At 40.7% G+C, this 8,607-nt stretch overlaps 1 long non-coding RNA gene across 1 annotated transcript; it reads right to left on the bottom strand.

Annotated features, from left to right (window-relative positions):
- Window positions 1–212: 212 nt before the first annotated feature.
- LOC102028763 lies at window positions 213–8,150 on the bottom strand. Its single transcript, XR_260854.1, has 3 exons — window positions 8,058–8,150; window positions 7,710–7,881; window positions 213–295 (listed from the first exon to the last, which is right to left on the bottom strand). It is a non-coding gene; the product is annotated as an uncharacterized LOC102028763 (long non-coding RNA).
- Between the last annotated feature and the right edge of the window lie 457 nt (window positions 8,151–8,607).

The raw sequence follows: 8,607 nt of genomic DNA on the forward strand, positions 1-8,607 counted from the left end.
GAAGCAACAAAATGTTGAATACTGCCATCAGACTAGCCCGTTTAAACAGATCCACATGATTTTCTCTAGGGGACACCACTCCCTACATAAAATGAACACAAGAGGTGAAAGTCCAAGCAGTACCTGGGATGCTGGAGTTCTCTGGAAGAAAAGTGTATGTAATCATTTCCAGGTCAGTTTCATGCTCCTCTTTGGTTCATCTTCCTAAAGGTTGGCAGTGCCTTCTGTGCATGGCAAAATCTGTGTGGGCAGGCCGGGTGTGCATGATACCACTCGGTGCAGGACGTTTCTGGGGCTAAGACAAGAAGAGGAAGGCCTTAGTAATGGGTAGAAACCTGCTCTCAGATCGTCCCGTTATTGTTTTCTACAATGACACGTGGAGGGGCCTAAGACTGCTAAATTGAAGTCCTAGCTTCTAAGTTGTTATGAATGTGTTTGACAATGTGCGAAGTTCAAATACGTTTAACACAGCAGATTGTCGGCGAGATTCATGACTCTTAACAGGCAGATGTGTTTTCTGCAAGCCTCGTCTAGTACAATTACTGCAGGACCCTAAAATTTTAATAATATCCCCTGAGTTGGTTTCAAGTGATCTCTGTATGATGGACAACCAGTGGGATTTGATGCTTCAATTTTCATGCTTCTAAGAGGAAGAGAAATACAAAACTGCTTCTATTATACAAAATGAAAATAATTGCTATATTTCACCAAGGCTTATCCAGTGGGCAATTTCTGTGTATATCACCCTAAGCACTCAGCACTCTAAAAAGCAACTAATACAAACTCTCACTTAATTTAACTAGAACTACCTTTTTAAAAAAATTAGCATGTGTTTAATACTATACTTAAAACCTGTATGCACTGTTCTATGTGTTTTAAATGACTGTTTTCATTACTCTGTTCCCATTTGACAGGTCAGAAAATGTAAAGTGGGAATGAAGGGGTCTGTGGAGAAGGCACACACATCTTCACTTGTAATCACATCTTATTTTCTTTCCTGAAGCGTTACACCACTACCTTAGAGCTAAATGAATCTGAGATATCAGAAAACTCAGTGCCCTTTTATGCCCATTTTGATCCCATAATAGTCTCATAATCCAACCAAGTAGTTGCCCTGCCCATGTATAGACATTTATAGTGATACATATTTTATATATTCATACACTGGGAAATAAGCATTTTATAGCAGCAGTATTTTTCTTATGAAGTTTGGCACATTTATGCATTAGGGTCAGTAACACAAAAGAGTGGAGACGGTGTAGCTAAGCAACTAGAAATCACACGTAAATCATAATCCATTATATCTGTATCAGCAGTACTGGGATATTCCAAAGATAGTGAATTATGCACAGTAATGTCAGATAGAAAAAAATAATACAGTTATTTATTTTCCAGATTGGGTCACTTTCAGAATAAAAGTGGCTGTTATTAATAATTAGTACTGAAATAGTCCCAGGGAAATAGAAACCATATCCCTTTTAGTTATAAATAAAAACTAATTATTTTTGTTTTTTAAAAAATGCATATATTATGACATTTTTTAAAAGCCAAAATATAAGGACACAACACAAATTAGTAAATGCTAGAGGCTGGAATTGTGTAGAGAAGGTATGACAATAAAATAGTAGAGGGAACCTTGGGAAGTAATGAAGTTTTCCTACACATGGACTGAGGTGGTCACTGCCACACTGTATGATGCACTTGCTGGAGTTCCTAGAACTGTGCATATAGAAAAGAATTTCACTGAATACTAATTTCACATCATTTTTTAAAAAGTAGCGGAGTTAGGAGATCTTATAATAAGACTGGTAGAAATCTGAGTTTGGAAGAAGCTGTTTTTAAATTTCCTGGTCCTCTCCCTTCTATGGAAGCTTTAGCACCATTTCTCTATGCGTGAAAAGGAGAGGATGTGCCGTACTTTCCAGTAGGCAGAGGGTTGATGTAGGAATAAAATGTAGAAGTAAAATGAGAAAGCTGTCTGAAGCCCTGATGCCAACATGTAATACATAGTAGCATTCAGTGTGACTCAATCCTTTGGTACAAGTCTTGAAACAGAGATTCAGTAGGATTTGCTAATCTAGAGTCTGAAACTGGGAGTGTCTAGTACCCCTGCAGATAAGACACGCTAGCCAAAGAACACTTTTTATCACAGAGACTATGTGTAGCACCTGCTTAGCCCTGAATTGAGGCCTTCTGTTTCCTACTACCTGATAATAATTCAAACAAGCCTTAACAAACTCTCATGGAGTCAAGGGTCACTCCATCACCTTGCTTCTACAAAGTCAGGCATCCCACATCCAGTGACTGTTGATTAAGTTTCTGAATATAGCTTCCGGGTATGCTATCGAGGGGCATGCTGTGTCCTTCTCCTCTGGGCTGTGAGAATTCATGACTAATACACTGCTCTGCCTCTCCCCTGTTTCAGGTGCCAGGCCTGTGGCATTCCCTCTCGCGGCAGAGAGGATGTGAGCAAGCTGTTACTAGAAATGACCAATAGTAACACTAACAATACTATTCATTAATACAACTACCGCTATCCATGTGAGTACTCTAAATGCTTAATTGAGAAAGATAACTAACTACACACACTGCATCCCTGAGACTGATTGTTATAACTCCTTGTGGACTCATGCTTCAGAATTCCACAATGCTATGATTCTGATTCCTACCCAAGAGATTAATAAAGCACTGTGATTTATACAAAAGTGGTTATAGCTAGGAACTCATTAGCCGATTCATAGCAAGATTTGTAAATTAATCATTCCCCAAGGACTGTTTGGGAGTCTGACATAGAACCTCAACTCCCTTCTAAATTTTGAGTACTTAAAAAACATCTATGAGGATTTGGATATATGTTTGTGTGTGTGTAGTTTAACTAGGGATATTTTTCATCACTGAAATGAAACTCAGATCTGTCTCAGTAGAGATTATAACTATAATACCGAGTGAATTCTAGAGACTGGGAGGAGATGGCTGTGCCCTGATGAGAGCTACATGCACCACCAAACACTGTCATTCCCTCCAGATATAAATGCCAAGGATGTCTTTAACAACACACTTAATTCCCATTATACCAAAATGGCCCCTATTTGATTCTTTTGGGTCCACCACAAACTTCTCAAGGGAGTGGATTCATGTTCCACAAACCATAGTTTAGCATAACGTTATTATTCTTTTGTACCATTGCAGTGTTCCTTGACCACTGAATGTCCCATTGCTGTTATAGTTACTGCTGTTACCTTGTTAATGTGCATTCCAAAGTTATTATCACATATTTCCAGTTTTTCTTTCTACTTGTTGATTTTGTTTGTTTTTCTTTTTGTTTTGTTTTTTGGTATTTTTTTTCCTATAAAGGGAATCGAACTCACAACCTCACGCTTGCCAGGCAGATGCTGTGCTGCTGAGCTAAATCCCCAGCCCCTCTTTCTATTCGTTGAAATAGCTCTATATTCTCAGTAGTCTTTCTCTGATGGAGTCATGCTGACCTCTGCAGAAAAACAAGGTTTGCCTTTTTACCTTCTTCCTCATGATTTGCTAAGCCCATCCTACAAACTACAGAACTAGGCATCAGTGTTCACTTCTCAGTGCTTCTACTTTCTAGGTCAGAGCTGACGGTGGTGGACTGACAACAGGTGGTCAACTTGTAATCCCCAGCTGAATCGAACCAGCTTGGTGCTGGGTGTGAGAGGCCCACCTCAGGATTGTTGCCAGCAGCATAAGAGGCAGAACTGTACAGGAAAAAGTTGAGAGGCTATAGGGAGCAATAGAAGCTGTTGGGAAGCTGTAGGGAGGTGTTGATTTTGTGGTGTTTGCTTTTCTGATGATTCTGGCTGTTCTCACTGAAGGAGCTCAGGTCTTAACTGTCACTGAAGGTGGCTATGATTCATTTTGGGGAGCTCTGGTCCCCACTTTAAGCACTGCTTCCTCACTCCAGAGAGGAAGATGGTGCACTGCCAGTCTCCTGGAGAAGCTTGCTGGGTTGGGTTTCCTGATGGGAACTCGGCTGTCCTCATCCTCAGAGGACGTTGGAGCCTCTCTGCTGTTGAGGGTGGCTGTGGTGCTTTTCAGGGGAGCTCTAGTTCTTACTTTGAGCATTGCTTCCTGGCTCCGGTGCAGGTTCCTCAGCCTCTCAGTGCAGATCCTTCATCCCGCTGGCACAAATTTTCTAGATTCTACCACTGACCTTTGGGCCTTCCCAGCACAGATCCGTGAGATGGCCTTCATGAGAGGTTGCGGGCTGTGGACCTCCAGCTGGACCTGTCGGGGGCATTGTTATGGGCTCTAGGTCTTCAGCTGGACTCATGCAGGACATTTTCATGGGATCTAGGCCCTCAGCTTGATTCTTTGGTCTTTAGTGTATGAACAGATTTCCTGTACTCTTTTTGTATACGACTCTGGGTGACTATTATAAAATAATTCTTATAATTAAGTGTCCTGTATTGTATTGTTCCCCTTGTGAAACCCAAGCTACAACATTGCCAATCATTTTCTTCCATTTTCTTCTCATAGTGATAAAGTGCCCTAGGCCAACACAATTCAAAATGTCAATCCACTCATTTTATTACATATATAGACTTGCCTGAAATTTCGTTGAATCTGAGAATAGGAGCCCTAAAATAAAAGTGCCAGTAGCCTTAGAACTGTTCTGTTATTCTTATTATCATTCATTAATTTTTTTCAGTAAATGCATGGTAAATCATTTCTATGTAAGAAATATTTTGCTAGGCATAGGAACATAAAGTGAAAAATATCCTGGGTAATTATGTTTATGTAATTGACACTCTAGGACAGTGAATTTGTTGAAAGGCTCGATCTGGATCATTTAAAACATTTGACAAAAACATGGAAATGTAGATAAGAATACTTATTTACTGAATCAAAAGTCTTTCTAGTAAGGGCAGAGCCAGAGAGGGAAAACTGGGATAATTTATTGGAGAAGGTGAGTCTAAAAGACCAACTTTCCAGTTACTGGAGCTCCTGCACAGAAGAGGCAATATATTGTGAATTAATAGCAGATATGGGGGATTTGGAATAAGGATCTAAATCTAAATCTAAAGAAGTCATAGCAGCTTCTAAAATTCTCCAACACATACCCTCATCTCACAGTGAAGCAGGCCTTAGAGAGGCTTGGAAAGGTAGCTTGAGATCAGATCTATCCAAGCTCAGAACATGTACCCTCTGTCCTTTGATATGAGTCTACCCAACTCTCCAGCCTGGGTAATCCAAGACCTTCCAATGAGGCCACTGGATGAAATGGGACCCTGAGGAGTGGTTTCTGGGAGCCATCATGCTGCTTCTACATTGTCAAGCTTGAGGTCCTAGCTGCCTTTTACACCAAAAAGCTGACTGCTTTTTCTATCACTCTTTAATAGTTAATCCCTACCTTGTCAGTTAAAATATTTCAGCAACTCCCTCCAGCCAGATAAATCCTGGTAAGTTTAAATTAGATGCCTCAGCAGCATCAGTCACTCAAAAGGCTTCCAGACAGAGCAACCATGCCATCTCCCTCATTATAGACAGAGTGTCCTGAAGGAAACCTCTTAATGGGCTTTCTTCATGGCTGTGGGGCAGAACGGGATACTTTGTGTTACACCTCAGTCAGAATTTTACTGCCTCTAGGGAGGATATATTTTCTGTTAATATGATGAAGCCTCCACATTTCTGAATATGGCTGCAAAATTCTGCTTTTAGCAATGTGCTGTCGGCAATGCGGATATCTGGTCATGTCACGTCTGCGCTAAAACACTTTGGAGAGCTCTCCATTGAGTGAATGGTACCGTACCTTAACTTGCTAGAAGGTAAAATCTACTTCAAGTTAGTCATAAATGGCATTCCCTGTCTCACCTGCAGTACATACCTCAGGCGTGTTGACGCCTCCACTCAGACAGGTCCAAGTGCTACTTTTTTGGAAATACTACCTGAGTATTGATCCGTCCCTGAGCCCACACTGCCCTTCTATGGAGAATGCTTTCTGCACTACCTACTCCAAGCACTGAAGTTTTCCTCACTCTTTATAAATACCACCTTTACCATCAAGACAGCCCACAAGTGGACATGGACAGTATACCGCCGACCTATAAATTCTGATAATGTTTTGAACATCCATTATTTAAGTACAAGAATACAAATTCCCATTATGCAAGGCCTTGCAGCTTGCACTTGGTAGCATTCATCTTTCAGTTGGTTGTTTGTCTCTGAATCAATGTCTTACACATAGGTGCCGCTCAGTAATGCGGTCACATTAGATTAGCAATGATTTATTTCTACTCCTGTCTTCTTGTGACGTCTATCTTTCACTTTGGGTCTTTTACCTCTTACACATGTTGAATGTCCAACAGTCATAGGATGGTAAGAATTGTGATTTTAAACAAATGCATAACCTATTGGGAACTTCTGAGTAATGGTGTTTCCTTCCAGCTGGTAGGATCAGAGCATCTTTGTGAAGCATTTTGAAAGAGAAAATCTTACAAGACAAGTTAATGGCTAATATAATTAGTGATTTCTGCTCATGTAGGAAATATTAGAGAATTAAATTACATCCACAAGAGAACTGGTGTGACACAACCAGAAACTTAGCCAATGGTAGCTGGTGATGAAATGCTAAATAGCAAAGCCTCTCTGAGCTCTGAGACTAACCCTAAAGATGATGTTGTAGTCTTGGGCTTACAAGGGGAAGCAATTAAATAGAGGACCCTTACTTAAAAGATTATTTTATGGTAGTTACCCAAAAAATCATACACAAAAAGAGTGCAGGAAATCTATCGACACGCTAAAGACCAAAGAATCCATCTGAGGACCTGGATCCCATGGTAATGTCCTGCATGGGTCCGGCTGAAGACTAGAGCCCATAACAATGCCCCTACTGGAGTCTAACTGGTGAGCTAGAGCTTATGACAACGTCTCATGCAAGCCTGTTTCACAGATCTGCACTGGGAAGGCCCAACGTCAGTGGTGGAAGCTAGAAAGTCTGTGCCAGCGGGATGAAGGATCTGTGCTAGCAGGCTGAGGGATCTGCACAAGAGCCAGGAAGTGACGCTCAAAGTAAGAACCACAACTACGCCAAAAAGTACCACAGCCATTCTCAGCAACAGTGAGGTCCTGAGCTCCTCAGATGATGAGGAAAGCTGAGTTTCCAACAGGAAAGCAAACTCGACAAGCTTCTCCAGGAGACTGAGGAGTGCAGAACCACAGTCATTCTTAGTGACAACAAGGTCCTGAGCTCCTTCGATGATAACAACAGCCGAGTTCATCAGGAAAGCCAGCATGACAAGCTCCTCCAAGAGAACCAACAGCTGCGGGAGAATGAATACCTCCCTAGTACTCTGTCTTCTTCTTCTCCAGCTCTGCCTCTTATGCTGTGGCAACAATCCTCAGGCAGGCCTCACACACCCAGCATCACTCTGGTTCAGTTAGGTTGGGTGTTAACACACTGACGACCAGTTGTCAATCCACCTCAGATGATGATTTTTCACCATAAAAATATGGCCAAAGTGACAGTGGTTTGTGGTTGAGGAATGGCAGAAATATTAAGTAGCTCATATCTTGGTTCAACTATGGGTTGCTTTCACAAAAATTAAAACAATTAATTTAGTTTTATGTTAGTGGCCTTTGTTTTCCTTTTCACCTTTTTGTGCTTCATGAACACTTTTTTCCCCTAAAGCCAATTAAAAAAAATTCCTGATGATAAATGCAAGATGGTAAAATCTTACCTCTGTGCTGAGATCTTTGTAACTTGCCTCGGGAGGCCTTTTTCTGAAATTGCAGAGCTAATGTCAGTTTGCAAACTGCAAAGCCTCCCACGAGTGTCCCGTGGAACCGGCACTGAAGTAAGGGTTGAAGGCTCTTATTTATCTTCGGCAAAGGCAGTTAAACAGTAGGCATCTAGATAAAAGAAACGTGACAAAGTAAACCATGGTAATGTGCTCTCAGCTCCTTCAATTTTCCCAGCTCCAGAGATTTGACAGTTGAAAATATAGCCCAGTGTTTCTGCCAATATCATAATTCTTGTCACAACTCTTTTATAGAAACTTAAGAGCATAAACAAGTGAAAACAATACCTTGGGCACAACTGGAATCTAAACCACCACAGAAGAATAATAAAGAAATTCATTTATATTATTTCCCTAAGTTCACACAGTTGTATGCAACGCCTATCCACAAAGCATTTCTGATTCCAGATTTCACAGGACCTGAAAAACAGACAGATTTCATTCAAAATTATGTATTTTCAGGGTGGTAAATGTCTATAAGGGGTTGGAAAACTATATATCCTTTGAAACAAAAGTTTTTCCTCTCCCATTTTTTAAAGTAATCTCAGTTATCAGAGAAAGTTTTACCCAAAGAGTGAAAGTAAATCTCACTCCAAGGCCAATAGGACCAAACGCATAGTACATTTAGAGAACTCCATCTAAATTAATTCATTTATTAACTTATTTATCAAGTTAACAAATTAATTCAAATGATATTCTGAGGGTTCTGATTGCCAAAAAAGGTAGTAATGTACCCTGCCCTGAAAAGACTCTTTTTAACATTCACACTAAACCTAATCCTAGGAGATGCAGATATAGCTCAGAGGCAGAGTGTCTGCCTGGCAAGGGCAAGGTCCTG

The sequence above is a fragment of the Chinchilla lanigera genome, unplaced genomic scaffold (assembly GCF_000276665.1).
Source record: "Chinchilla lanigera isolate Chin_1 unplaced genomic scaffold, ChiLan1.0 scaffold00021, whole genome shotgun sequence".
NCBI classification, from domain to species: domain Eukaryota; kingdom Metazoa; phylum Chordata; class Mammalia; order Rodentia; family Chinchillidae; genus Chinchilla; species Chinchilla lanigera.